This window comes from Neolamprologus brichardi, chromosome 3, assembly GCF_056152115.1.
Source record: "Neolamprologus brichardi isolate AB-2024 chromosome 3, ASM5615211v1, whole genome shotgun sequence".
In the NCBI taxonomy this organism is placed as follows: domain Eukaryota; kingdom Metazoa; phylum Chordata; class Actinopteri; order Cichliformes; family Cichlidae; genus Neolamprologus; species Neolamprologus brichardi.
This window is the reverse complement of record NC_142106.1, coordinates 48,491,188-48,503,744: the sequence shown is the minus strand read 5'-3', so window position 1 is coordinate 48,503,744 and position 12,557 is coordinate 48,491,188. Positions and strand designations below refer to the sequence as shown.

The window sequence follows — 12,557 nt, the reverse complement described above, 5'->3', positions numbered from 1 at the left end:
CCAGCAGAACAAGACATTGGTGAAAACAGCCAAAAGCAATGTCGTTAATGTGCCCTCATTAATGGGCAGCTGCTTTGGGTCTTTTAATACACCCCTTCTCTGGATCAAAAGCAGTTCAATGACATGAAAATGAAAGGCTTACAGCACCAGGTATTCCCAGGCAGTCTCCAATCCAAGTACTAACCAAGCCCAGCCCTGCTTAGCTTCCGAGATAAGACGAGGTCAGGCGTGCTCAGGGTGGTATGGCCGTAAGCTGCTGCCCACAGCACAATGTGTCAATTTATGGAATCAAGTGATGAGGTGGCCAGTACCTGAAGTTACGAACACAATCCTATAACCCTACCTGCATGCTTGCCTAATACCCTAAGCCAAAGACTCAGTTTAGCATTTATGCAGCAGCACAGGCCCTGGATTTTTGAAGATGGCCTCAGGAACCAGCACAGGGCCTGGTGTGGTGTAGTTAGCCTCGGCCAGCAGCACTGGCCCTGGTGTGTTGTAGGTGGCCTCAGCCAGCAGAACAAGACATTGGTGAAAACAGCCAAAAGCAATGTCGTTAATGTGCCCTCATTAATGGGCAGCTGCTTTGGGTCTTTTAATACACCCCTTCTCTGGATCAAAAGCAGTTCAATGACATGAAAATGAAAGGCTTACAGCACCAGGTATTCCCAGGAAGTCTCCCATCCAAGTACTAACCATGCCCAGCCCTGCTTAACTTCCGAGATTAGACGAGGTCAGGCGTGCTCAGTGTGGTATGGCCGTAATCTGCTGCCCACAGCACAATGTGTCAATTTATGGAATCAAGTGATGAGGTGGCAAGTACCTGAAGTTACGAACACAATCCTATAACCCTAACTGCATGCTTGCCTAATACCCTAACCCAAAGACTCAGTTTAGCATTTATCCAGCAGCACAGGCCCTGGATTTTTGAAGATGGCCTCAGGAACCAGCACAGGGCCTGGTGTGTTGCAGTTAGCCTTGGCAAGCAGCACTGGCCCTGGTGTGTTGTAGGTGGCCTCAGGCAGCAGAACAAGACATTGGTGAAAACAGCCAAAAGCAATGTCGTTAATGTGCCCTCATTAATGGGCAGCTCCTTTTGTCTTTTAATACACCCCTTCTCTGGATGAAAAGCAGTTCAATGACATGAAAATGAAAGGCTTACAGCACCAGGTATTCCGAGCCAGTCTCCCATCCAAGTACTAACCAAGCCCAGCCCTGCTTAGCTTCCTAGATCAGACGAGGTCAGGAGTGCTAAGGGTGGTATGGCTGTAAGCTGCTGCCCACAGCACAATGTGTCAATTTATGGAATCAAGTGATGAGGTGGCCAGTACCTGAAGTTACGAACACAATCCTATAACCCTACCTGCATGCTTGCTTAATACCCTAACCCAAAGACTCAGTTTAGCATTTATCCAGCAGCACAGGCCCTGGATTTTTGAAGATGGCCTCAGGAACCAGCACAGGGCCTGGTGTGGTGTAGTTAGCCTCGGCCAGCAGCACTGGCCCTGGTGTGTTGTAGGTGGCCTCAGCCAGCAGAACAAGACATTGGTGAAAACAGCCAAAGGCAATGTCGTTAATGTGCCCTCATTAATGGGCAGCTGCTTTGGGTCTTTTACAGTTTTTTCTGAATGCTTAAACCCTAACTGTGATTCTTATAGCACAATTCCTAAAACTATTAATACTTATAGCAAAACCACTCACTGAGTTTGCAAATCTAAAAGCACAAACACTGCTTTGCACTCAGTTTGCAATTTTGTAACACACACTTTGCAAAACTGTAGGCACAATTCACTGCACAACACTCTTTTTGCAGAACTTTAAACACAACTCACTGCTTACACTCAATTACCAAATTTCCAACACACTCCTAGCAAAATTATACACATGTATGGCTATCATTAACACTATTTTGCCAACTGTCTGGCACACTTTCACTTGTGAAAACTTTTTTAGATAATTAGTTCACTTTGCAATCAGCCTAAGCACTATAATACAGGTAAGCTCTGTGTGTGGAGTACAATGGAGGGAGCAGGAAGAGTGAGAAGTAGAGGAGGCCGAGGAAGAGGACGTGGAGGTGAAGAAGTAGGATGAAGAGGACGACAAGGACAAGGAGGAGCAAGAGGAGGATGAGAAGGGGGGAGAGGAGGACGAGGAGGGGGGAGAGGAAGGGTAAGAAGAGTAAGAAATAGAATTGCTGATGACATCAGAGCTACAATAGTGGACCATGTAATCAACCGTGGAATGACCCTGAGGGAAGCTGGCCAACGGGTTCAGCCTAACTCGAGCCACTACTCTGTAGCAAGCATCATAAGGACATTTTGAAATGAGAATCAGTTAGTATAGTCACTTTGCACTAAGATTTGTAGCACAACAATACCATAGATGTAAAAATACTGAAATTGTTACTTTACAGAATTGCTAGACGAGCAGATGCTGGGGGCAGGGGAAGCATGTTCACTGCAGAACAAGAAACCCATATAGTCAATATGGCGATTGCAAATAATCCTATACTTGGAAATAAACACTTATGTTTGTTTTGATGTGTGTGAATAATAGTACTTGAAGTTAACTGACATAGCCTACCTTGTGCACAGAGAAAGCAAAAGCCAGATGTGTTTTTTATTCATACCATCAGTGTGCAGTTAGCGCATTGTGTGCTTAGTAGATGATGGCTTGTGTGTACTGTTTGATACGAAAACACCATTTTTACGAAGGTGTGAAGAGTTAATCTAGCTGTGTTCGTTTTTGCAAGAGAACTACAATGTTTTGATAATTGGGTGACAGGTTTTCTTATTTGTGTGTAGAGTTTTGCAAAAATAGCCAATAGTTACAAAAAATGTGCTTAAGCAATCAGAAAAAACTGTAATGTGCCCTCATTAATGGGCAGCTGCTTTGGGTCTTTTAATACACCCCTTCTCTGGATCAAAAGCAGTTCAATGACATGAAAATGAAAGGCTTACAGCACCAGGTATTCCCAGGCAGTCTCCCATCCAAGTACTAACCAAGCCCAGCCCTGCTTAGCTTCCGAGATCAGACGAGGTCAGGCGTGCTCAGGGTGGTATGGCCATAAGCTGCTGCCCACAGCACAATGTGTAAATTTATGGAATCAAGTGATGAGGTTGCCAGTACCTGAAGTTACGAACACAATCCTATAACCCTACCTGCATGCTTGCCTAATACCCTAAGCCAAAGACTCAGTTTAGCATTTATCCAGCAACACAGGCCCTGGATTTTTGAAGATGGCCTCAGGAACCAGCACAGGGCCTGGTGTGGTGTAGTTAGCCTCGGCCAGCAGCACTGGCACTGGTGTGTTGTAGGTGGCCTCAGCCAGCAGAACAAGACATTGGTGAAAACAGCCAAAAGCAATGTCGTTAATGTGCCCTCATTAATGGGCAGCTGCTTTGGGTCTTTTAATACACCCCTTCTCTGGATCAAAAGCAGTTCAATGACATGAAAATGAAAGGCTTACAGCACCAGGTATTCCCAGGCAGTCTCCAATCCAAGTACTAACCAAGCCCAGCCCTGCTTAGCTTCCGAGATAAGACGAGGTCAGGCGTGCTCAGGGTGGTATGGCCGTAAGCTGCTGCCCACAGCACAATGTGTCAATTTATGGAATCAAGTGATGAGGTGGCCAGTACCTGAAGTTACGAACACAATCCTATAACCCTACCTGCATGCTTGCCTAATACCCTAAGCCAAAGACTCAGTTTAGCATTTATGCAGCAGCACAGGCCCTGGATTTTTGAAGATGGCCTCAGGAACCAGCACAGGGCCTGGTGTGGTGTAGTTAGCCTCGGCCAGCAGCACTGGCCCTGGTGTGTTGTAGGTGGCCTCAGCCAGCAGAACAAGACATTGGTGAAAACAGCCAAAAGCAATGTCGTTAATGTGCCCTCATTAATGGGCAGCTGCTTTGGGTCTTTTAATACACCCCTTCTCTGGATCAAAAGCAGTTCAATGACATGAAAATGAAAGGCTTACAGCACCAGGTATTCCCAGGCAGTCTCCCATCCAAGTACTAACCATGCCCAGCCCTGCTTAACTTCCGAGATTAGACGAGGTCAGGCGTGCTCAGTGTGGTATGGCCGTAATCTGCTGCCCACAGCACAATGTGTCAATTTATGGAATCAAGTGATGAGGTGGCAAGTACCTGAAGTTACGAACACAATCCTATAACCCTAACTGCATGCTTGCCTAATACCCTAACCCAAAGACTCAGTTTAGCATTTATCCAGCAGCACAGGCCCTGGATTTTTGAAGATGGCCTCAGGAACCAGCACAGGGCCTGGTGTGTTGCAGTTAGCCTTGGCAAGCAGCACTGGCCCTGGTGTGTTGTAGGTGGCCTCAGGCAGCAGAACAAGACATTGGTGAAAACAGCCAAAAGCAATGTCGTTAATGTGCCCTCATTAATGGGCAGCTCCTTTTGTCTTTTAATACACCCCTTCTCTGGATGAAAAGCAGTTCAATGACATGAAAATGAAAGGCTTACAGCACCAGGTATTCCGAGCCAGTCTCCCATCCAAGTACTAACCAAGCCCAGCCCTGCTTAGCTTCCTAGATCAGACGAGGTCAGGAGTGCTAAGGGTGGTATGGCTGTAAACTGCTGCCCACAGCACAATGTGTCAATTTATGGAATCAAGTGATGAGGTGGCCAGTACCTGAAGTTACGAACACAATCCTATAACCCTACCTGCATGCTTGCTTAATACCCTAACCCAAAGACTCAGTTTAGCATTTATCCAGCAGCACAGGCCCTGGATTTTTGAAGATGGCCTCAGGAACCAGCACAGGGCCTGGTGTGGTGTAGTTAGCCTCGGCCAGCAGCACTGGCCCTGGTGTGTTGTAGGTGGCCTCAGCCAGCAGAACAAGACATTGGTGAAAACAGCCAAAGGCAATGTCGTTAATGTGCCCTCATTAATGGGCAGCTGCTTTGGGTCTTTTACAGTTTTTTCTGAATGCTTAAACCCTAACTGTGATTCTTATAGCACAATTCCTAAAACTATTAATACTTATAGCAAAACCACTCACTGAGTTTGCAAATCTAAAAGCACAAACACTGCTTTGCACTCAGTTTGCAATTTTGTAACACACACTTTGCAAAACTGTAGGCACAATTCACTGCACAACACTCTTTTTGCAGAACTTTAAACACAACTCACTGCTTACACTCAATTACCAAATTTCCAACACACTCCTAGCAAAATTATACACATGTATGGCTATCATTAACACTATTTTGCCAACTGTCTGGCACACTTTCACTTGTGAAAACTTTTTTAGATAATTAGTTCACTTTGCAATCAGCCTAAGCACTATAATACAGGTAAGCTCTGTGTGTGGAGTACAATGGAGGGAGCAGGAAGAGTGAGAAGTAGAGGAGGCCGAGGAAGAGGACGTGGAGGTGAAGAAGTAGGATGAAGAGGACGACAAGGACAAGGAGGAGCAAGAGGAGGATGAGAAGGGGGGAGAGGAGGACGAGGAGGGGGGAGAGGAAGGGTAAGAAGAGTAAGAAATAGAATTGCTGATGACATCAGAGCTACAATAGTGGACCATGTAATCAACCGTGGAATGACCCTGAGGGAAGCTGGCCAACGGGTTCAGCCTAACTCGAGCCACTACTCTGTAGCAAGCATCATAAGGACATTTTGAAATGAGAATCAGTTAGTATAGTCACTTTGCACTAAGATTTGTAGCACAACAATACCATAGATGTAAAAATACTGAAATTGTTACTTTACAGAATTGCTAGACGAGCAGATGCTGGGGGCAGGGGAAGCATGTTCACTGCAGAACAAGAAACCCATATAGTCAATATGGCGATTGCAAATAATCCTATACTTGGAAATAAACACTTATGTTTGTTTTGATGTGTGTGAATAATAGTACTTGAAGTTAACTGACATAGCCTACCTTGTGCACAGAGAAAGCAAAAGCCAGATGTGTTTTTTATTCATACCATCAGTGTGCAGTTAGCGCATTGTGTGCTTAGTAGATGATGGCTTGTGTGTACTGTTTGATACGAAAACACCATTTTTACGAAGGTGTGAAGAGTTAATCTAGCTGTGTTCGTTTTTGCAAGAGAACTACAATGTTTTGATAATTGGGTGACAGGTTTTCTTATTTGTGTGTAGAGTTTTGCAAAAATAGCCAATAGTTACAAAAAATGTGCTTAAGCAATCAGAAAAAACTGTAATGTGCCCTCATTAATGGGCAGCTGCTTTGGGTCTTTTAATACACCCCTTCTCTGGATCAAAAGCAGTTCAATGACATGAAAATGAAAGGCTTACAGCACCAGGTATTCCCAGGCAGTCTCCCATCCAAGTACTAACCAAGCCCAGCCCTGCTTAGCTTCCGAGATCAGACGAGGTCAGGCGTGCTCAGGGTGGTATGGCCGTAAGCTGCTGCCCACAGCACAATGTGTCAATTTATGGAATCAAGTGATGAGGTGGCCAGTACCTGAAGTTACGAACACAATCCTATAACCCTACCTGCATGCTCTCCTAATACCCTAACCCAAAGACTCAGTTTAGAATTTATCCAGCAGCACAGGCCCTGGATTTTTGAAGATGGCCTCAGGAACCAGCACAGGGCCTGGTGTGGTGTAGTTAGCCTCGGCCAGCAGCACTGGCCCTGGTGTGTTGTAGGTGGCCTCAGCCAGCAGAACAAGACATTGGTGAAAACAGCCAAAAGCAATGTTGTTAATGTGCCCTCATTAATGGGCAGCTGCTTTGGGTCTTTTAATACACCCCTTCCCTGGATCAAAAACAGTTCAATGACATGAAAATGAATGGCTTACAGCACCAGGTATTCCCAGGCAGTCTCCCATCCAAGTACTAACCAAGCCCAGCCCTGTTTAGCTTCCGAGGTCAGACGAGGTCAGGCGTGCTCAGGGTGCTATGGCCAAAAGCTGCTGCCCACAGCACAATGTGTCAATTTATGGAATCAAGTGATGAGGTGGCCAGTACTTGAAGTTACGAACACAATCCTATAACCCTACCTGCATGCTTGCCTAATACCCTAAGCCAAAGACTCAGTTTAGCATTTATCCAGCAGCACAGGCCCTGGATTTTTGAAGACGGCCTCAGGAACCAGCACAGGGCCAGGTGTGGTGTAGTTAGCCTTGGCCAGCAGCACTGGCCCTGGTGTGTTGTAGGTGGCCTCAGCCAGCAGAACAAGACATTGGTGAAAACAGCCAAAAGCAATGTCGTTAATGTGCCCTCATTAATGGGCAGCTGCTTTGGGTCTTTTAATACACCCCTTCTCTGGATCAAAAGCAGTTCAATGACATGAAAATGAAAGGCTTACAGCACCAGGTATTCCCAGGCAGTCTCCCATCCAAGTACTAATCAAGCCCAGCCCTACTTAGCTTCCGAGATCAGACGAGGTCAGGCGTGCTCAGGGTGGTATGGCCGTAAGCTGCTGCCCACAGCACAATGTGTCAATTTATGGAATCAAGTGATGAGGTGGCCAGTACCTGAAGTTACGAACACAATCCTATAACCCTACCTGCATGCTTGCCTAATACCCTAACCCAAAGACTCAGTTTAGCATTTATCCAGCAGCATGGGCCCTGGATTTTTGAAGATGGCCTCAGGAACCAGCACAGGGCCTGGTGTGGTGTAGTTAGCCTCGGCCAGCAGCACTGGCCCTGGTGTGTTGTAGGTGGCCTCAGCCAGCAGAACAAGACATTGGTGAAAACAGCCAAAAGCAATGTCGTTAATGTGCCCTCATTAATGGGCAGCTGCTTTGGGTCTTTTAATACACCCCTTCTCTGGATCAAAAGCAGTTCAATGACATGAAAATGAAAGGCTTACAGCACCAGGTATTCCCAGGCAGTCTCCCATCCAAGTACTAACCAAGCCCAGCCCTGCTTAGCTTCCGAGATCAGACGAGGTCAGGCGTGCTCAGGGTGGTATGGCCGTAAGCTGCTGCCCACAGCACAATGTGTCAATTTATGGAATCAAGTGATGAGGTGGCCAGTACCTGAAGTTACGAACACATTCCTATAACCCTACCTGCATTCTTGCCTAATACCCTAACCCAAAGATTCAGTTTAGCATTTATCCAGCAGCACAGGCCCTGGATTTTTGAAGATGGCCTCAGGAACCAGCACAGGGCCTGGTGTGGTGTAGTTAGCCTCGGCCAGCAGCACTCGCCCTGGTGTGTTGTATGTGGCCTCAGCCAGCAGAACAAGACATTGGTGAAAACAGCCAAAAGCAATGTCGTTAATGTGACCTCATTAATGGGCAGGTGCTTTGGGTCTTTTAATACACCCCTTCTCTGGATCAAAAGCAGTTCAATGACATGAAAGGCTTACAGCACCAGGTATTCCCAGGCAGTCTCCCATCCAAGTACTAACCAAGCCTAGCCCTGCTTAGCTTCCGAGATCAGACGAGGTCAGGCGTGCTCAGGGTGGTATGGCCGTAAGCTGCTGCCCACAGCACAATGTGTCAATTTATGGAATCAAGTGATGAGGTGGCCAGTACCTGAAGTTACGAACACAATCCTATAACCCTACCTGCATGCTTGCCTAATACCCTAAGCCAAAGACTCAGTTTAGCATTTATCCAGCAGCACAGGCCCTGGATTTTTGAAGATGGCCTCAGGAACCAGCACAGGGCCTGGTGTGGTGTAGTTAGCCTCGGCCAGCAGCACTGGCCCTGGTGTGTTGTAGGTGGCCTCAGCCAGCAGAACAAGACATTGGTGAAAACAGCCAAAAGCAATGTCGTTAATGTGCCCTCATTAATGGGCAGGTGCTTTGGGTCTTTTAATACACCCCTTCTCTGGATCAAAAGCAGTTCAATGACATGAAAGGCTTACAGCACCAGGTATTCCCAGGCAGTCTCCCATCCAAGTACTAACAAAGCCCAGCCCTGCTTAACTTCCGAGATCAGACGAGGTCAGGCGTGCTCAGGGTGGTATGGCCGTAAGCTGCTGCCCACAGCACAATGTGTCAATTTATGGAATCAAGTGATGAGGTGGCCAGTACCTGAAGTTACGAACACAATCCTATAACCCTACCTGCATGCTTGCCTAATACCCTAAGCCAAAGACTCAGTTTAGCATTTATCCAGCAGCACAGGCCCTGGATTTTTGAAGATGGCCTCAGGAACCAGCACAGGGCCTGGTGTGGTGTAGTTAGCCTCGGCCAGCAGCACTGGCCCTGGTGTGTTGTAGGTGGCCTCAGCCAGCAGAACAAGACATTGGTGAAAACAGCCAAAAGCAATGTCGTTAATGTGCCCTCATTAATGGGCAGCTGCTTTGGGTCTTTTAATACACCCCTTCTCTGGATCAAAAGCAGTTCAATGACATGAAAATGAAAGGCTTACAGCACCAGGTATTCCCAGGCAGTCTCCCATCCAAGTACTAACCAAGCCCAGCCCTGCTTAGCTTCCGAGATCAGACGAGGTCAGGCGTGCTCAGGGTGGTATGGCCGTAAGGTGCTGCTCACAGCACAATGTGTCAATTTATGGAATCAAGTGATGAGGTGGCCAGTACCTGAAGTTACGAACACAATCCTATAACCCTACCTGCATGCTTGCCTAACACCCTAACCCAAAGACTCAGTTTGGCATTTATCCAGCAGCACAGGCCCTGGATTTTTGAAGATGGCCTCAGGAACCAGCACAGGGCCTAGTGTGGTGTAGTTAGCCTCGGCCAGCAGCATTGGCCCTAGTGTGTTGTAGGTGGCCTCAGCCAGCAGAACAAGACATTGGTGAAAACAGCCAAAAGCAATGTCGTTAATGTGCCCTCATTAATGGGCAGGTGCTTTGGGTCTTTTAATACACCCCTTCTCTGGATCAAAAGCAGTTCAATGACATGAAAATGAAAGGATTACAGCACCAGGTATTCCCAGGCAGTCTCCCATCCAAGTACTAACCAAGCCCAGCCCTGCTTAGCTTCCGAGATCAGGCGTGCTCAGGGTGGTATGGCCGTAAGCTGCTGCCGACAGCACAATGCGTCAATTTATGGAATCAAGTGATGAGGTGGCCAGTACCTGAAGTTACGAACACAATCCTATAACCCTACCTGCATGCTTGCTTAATACCCTAAGCCAAAGACTCAGTTTAGCATTTATCCAGCAGCACAGGCCCTGGATTTTTGAAGATGGCCTCAGGAACCAGCACAGGGCCTGGTGTGGTGTAGTTAGCCTCGGCCAGCAGCACTGGCCCTGGTGTGTTGTAGGTGGCCTCAGCCAGCAGAACAAGACATTGGTGAAAACAGCCAAAAGCAATGTTGTTAATGTGCCCTCATTAATGGGCATCTGCTTTGGGTCTTTTAATACACCCCTTCTCTGGATCAAAAGCAGTTCAATGACATGAAAATGAAAGGCTTACAGCACCAGGTATTCCCAGGCAGTCTCCCATCCAAGTACTAACCAAGCCCAGCCGTGCTTGGCTTCCGAGATCAGACGAGGTCAGGCGTGCTCAGGGTGGTATGGCCGTAAGCTGCTGCCCACAGCACAATGTGTCAATTTATGGAATCAAGTGATGAGGTGGCCAGTACCTGAAGTTACGAACACAATCCTATAACCCTACCTGAATGCTTGCCTAATACCCTAAGCCAAAGACTCAGTTTAGCATTTATCCAGCAGCACAGGCCCTGGATTTTTGAAGATGGCCTCAGGAACAAGCAGATGGCCTGGTGTGGTGTAGTTAGCCTCGGAGAGCAGCACTGGCCCTGGTGTGTTGTAGGTGGCCTCAGCCAGCAGAACAAGACATTGGTGAAAACAGCCAAAAGCAATGTCGTTAATGTGCCCTCATTAATGGGCATCTGCTTTGGGTCTTTTAATACACCCCTTCTCTGGATCAAAAGCAGTTCAATGACATGAAAATCAAAGGCTTACAGCACCAGGTATTCCCAGGCAGTCTCCCATCCAAGTACTAACCAAGCCCAGCCCTGCTTAGCTTCCGAGATCAGACGAGGTCAGGCGTGCTCAGGGTGGTATGGCCGTAAGCTGCTGCCCACAGCACAATGTGTCAATTTATGGAATCAAGTGATGAGGTGGCCAGTACCTGAAGTTACGAACACAATCCTATAACCCTACCTGCATGCTTGCCTAATACCCTAAGCCAAAGACTCAGTTTAGCATTTATCCAGCAGCACAGGCCCTGGATTTTTGAAGATGGCCTCAGGAACCAGCACAGGGCCTGGTGTGGTGTAGTTAGCCTCGGCCAGCAGCACTGGCCCTGGTGTGTTGTAGGTGGCCTCAGCCAGCAGAACAAGACATTGGTGAAAACAGCCAAAAGCAATGTTGTTAATGTGCCCTCATTAATGGGCATCTGCTTTGGGTCTTTTAATACACCCCTTCTCTGGATCAAAAGCAGTTCAATGACATGAAAATGAAAGGCTTACAGCACCAGATATTCCCAGGCAGTCTCCCATCCAAGTACTAACCAAGCCCAGCCCTGCTTAGCTTCCGAGATCAGACGAGGTCAGGCGTGCTCAGGGTGGTATGGCCGTAAGCTGCGACCCACAGCACAATGTGTCAATTTATGGAATCAAGTGATGAGGTGGCCAGTACCTGAAGTTACGAACACAATCCTATAACCCTACCTGCATGCTTGCCTAATACCCTAACCCAAAGACTCAGTTTAGCATTTATCCAGCAGCACAGGCCATGGATTTTTGAAGATGGCCTCAGGAACCAGCACAGGGCCTGGTGTGGTGTAGTTAGCCTCGGCCAGCAGCACTGGCCCTGGTGTGTTGTATGTGGCCTCAGCCAGCAGAACAAGACATTGGTGAAAACAGCCAAAAGCAATGTCGTTAATGTGCCCTCATTAATGGGCAGGTGCTTTGGGTCTTTTAATACACCCCTTCTCTAGATCAAAAGCAGTTAAATGACATGAAAGGCTTACAGCACCAGGTATTCCCAGGCCGTCTCCCATCCAAGTACTAACCAAGCCCAGCCCTGCTTAACTTCCGAGATCAGACGAGGTCAGGCGTGCTCAGGGTGGTATGGCCGTAAGCTGCTACCCACAGCACAATGTGTCAATTTATGGAATCAAGTGATGAGGTGGCCAGTACCTGAAGTTACGAACACAATCCTATAACCCTACCTTCATGCTTGCCTAATACCCTAAGCCAAAGACTCAGTTTAGCATTTATCCAGCAGCACAGGCCCTGGATTTTTGAAGATGGCCTCAGGAACCAGCACAGGGCCTGGTGTGGTGTAGTTAGCCTCGGCCTGCAGCACTGGCCCTGGTGTGTTGTAGGTGGCCTCAGCCAGCAGAACAAGACATTGGTGAAAACAGCCAAAAGCAATGTCGTTAATGTGCCCTCATTAATGGACAGCTGCTTTGGGTCTTTTAATACACCCCTTCTCTGGATCAAAAGCAGTTCAATGACATGAAAATGAAAGGCTTACAGCACCAGGTATTCCCAGGCAGTCTCCCATCCAAGTACTAACCAAGCCCAGCCCTGCTTAACTTCCGAGATCAGACGAGGTCAGGCGTGCTCAGGGTGGTATGGCCGTAAGCTGCTGCCCACAGCACAATGTGTCAATTTATGGAATCAAGTGATGAGGTGGCCAGTACCTGAAGTTACGAACACAATCCTATAAC

The 12,557-nt window shown here is 47.5% G+C and overlaps 4 non-coding genes and 16 pseudogenes across 4 annotated transcripts; all 20 read right to left on the bottom strand.

Moving 5' to 3' along the window:
* Positions 1–135: 135 nt before the first annotated feature.
* On the bottom strand, positions 136–254 carry LOC148104766 (5S ribosomal RNA; annotated as a pseudogene).
* A 390-nt stretch (positions 255–644) lies between these two features.
* Positions 645–763, bottom strand: LOC148104765 (5S ribosomal RNA; annotated as a pseudogene).
* A 389-nt stretch (positions 764–1,152) lies between these two features.
* Positions 1,153–1,271, bottom strand: LOC148104764 (5S ribosomal RNA; annotated as a pseudogene).
* Positions 1,272–2,950: 1,679 nt separating this feature from the next.
* On the bottom strand, positions 2,951–3,069 carry LOC148104763 (5S ribosomal RNA; annotated as a pseudogene).
* A 390-nt stretch (positions 3,070–3,459) lies between these two features.
* On the bottom strand, positions 3,460–3,578 carry LOC148104762 (5S ribosomal RNA; annotated as a pseudogene).
* A 390-nt stretch (positions 3,579–3,968) lies between these two features.
* Positions 3,969–4,087, bottom strand: LOC148104761 (5S ribosomal RNA; annotated as a pseudogene).
* Positions 4,088–4,476: 389 nt separating this feature from the next.
* Positions 4,477–4,595, bottom strand: LOC148104760 (5S ribosomal RNA; annotated as a pseudogene).
* A 1,679-nt stretch (positions 4,596–6,274) lies between these two features.
* Positions 6,275–6,393, bottom strand: LOC148104759 (5S ribosomal RNA). The gene has a single exon (XR_015718755.1). It is a non-coding gene; the product is annotated as a 5S ribosomal RNA (ribosomal RNA).
* Positions 6,394–6,783: 390 nt separating this feature from the next.
* On the bottom strand, positions 6,784–6,902 carry LOC148104758 (5S ribosomal RNA; annotated as a pseudogene).
* Positions 6,903–7,292: 390 nt separating this feature from the next.
* Positions 7,293–7,411, bottom strand: LOC148104757 (5S ribosomal RNA; annotated as a pseudogene).
* A 390-nt stretch (positions 7,412–7,801) lies between these two features.
* Positions 7,802–7,920, bottom strand: LOC148104756 (5S ribosomal RNA). The gene has a single exon (XR_015718754.1). It is a non-coding gene; the product is annotated as a 5S ribosomal RNA (ribosomal RNA).
* A 384-nt stretch (positions 7,921–8,304) lies between these two features.
* Positions 8,305–8,423, bottom strand: LOC148104755 (5S ribosomal RNA; annotated as a pseudogene).
* A 384-nt stretch (positions 8,424–8,807) lies between these two features.
* Positions 8,808–8,926, bottom strand: LOC148104754 (5S ribosomal RNA; annotated as a pseudogene).
* A 390-nt stretch (positions 8,927–9,316) lies between these two features.
* On the bottom strand, positions 9,317–9,435 carry LOC148104753 (5S ribosomal RNA; annotated as a pseudogene).
* A 390-nt stretch (positions 9,436–9,825) lies between these two features.
* LOC148104752 (5S ribosomal RNA) lies at positions 9,826–9,934 on the bottom strand (annotated as a pseudogene).
* Positions 9,935–10,324: 390 nt separating this feature from the next.
* On the bottom strand, positions 10,325–10,443 carry LOC148104751 (5S ribosomal RNA; annotated as a pseudogene).
* A 390-nt stretch (positions 10,444–10,833) lies between these two features.
* On the bottom strand, positions 10,834–10,952 carry LOC148104750 (5S ribosomal RNA). Its single transcript, XR_015718753.1, has one exon. It is a non-coding gene; the product is annotated as a 5S ribosomal RNA (ribosomal RNA).
* A 390-nt stretch (positions 10,953–11,342) lies between these two features.
* LOC148104749 (5S ribosomal RNA) lies at positions 11,343–11,461 on the bottom strand (annotated as a pseudogene).
* A 384-nt stretch (positions 11,462–11,845) lies between these two features.
* On the bottom strand, positions 11,846–11,964 carry LOC148104748 (5S ribosomal RNA; annotated as a pseudogene).
* Positions 11,965–12,354: 390 nt separating this feature from the next.
* Positions 12,355–12,473, bottom strand: LOC148104747 (5S ribosomal RNA). The gene has a single exon (XR_015718929.1). It is a non-coding gene; the product is annotated as a 5S ribosomal RNA (ribosomal RNA).
* Between the last annotated feature and the right edge of the window lie 84 nt (positions 12,474–12,557).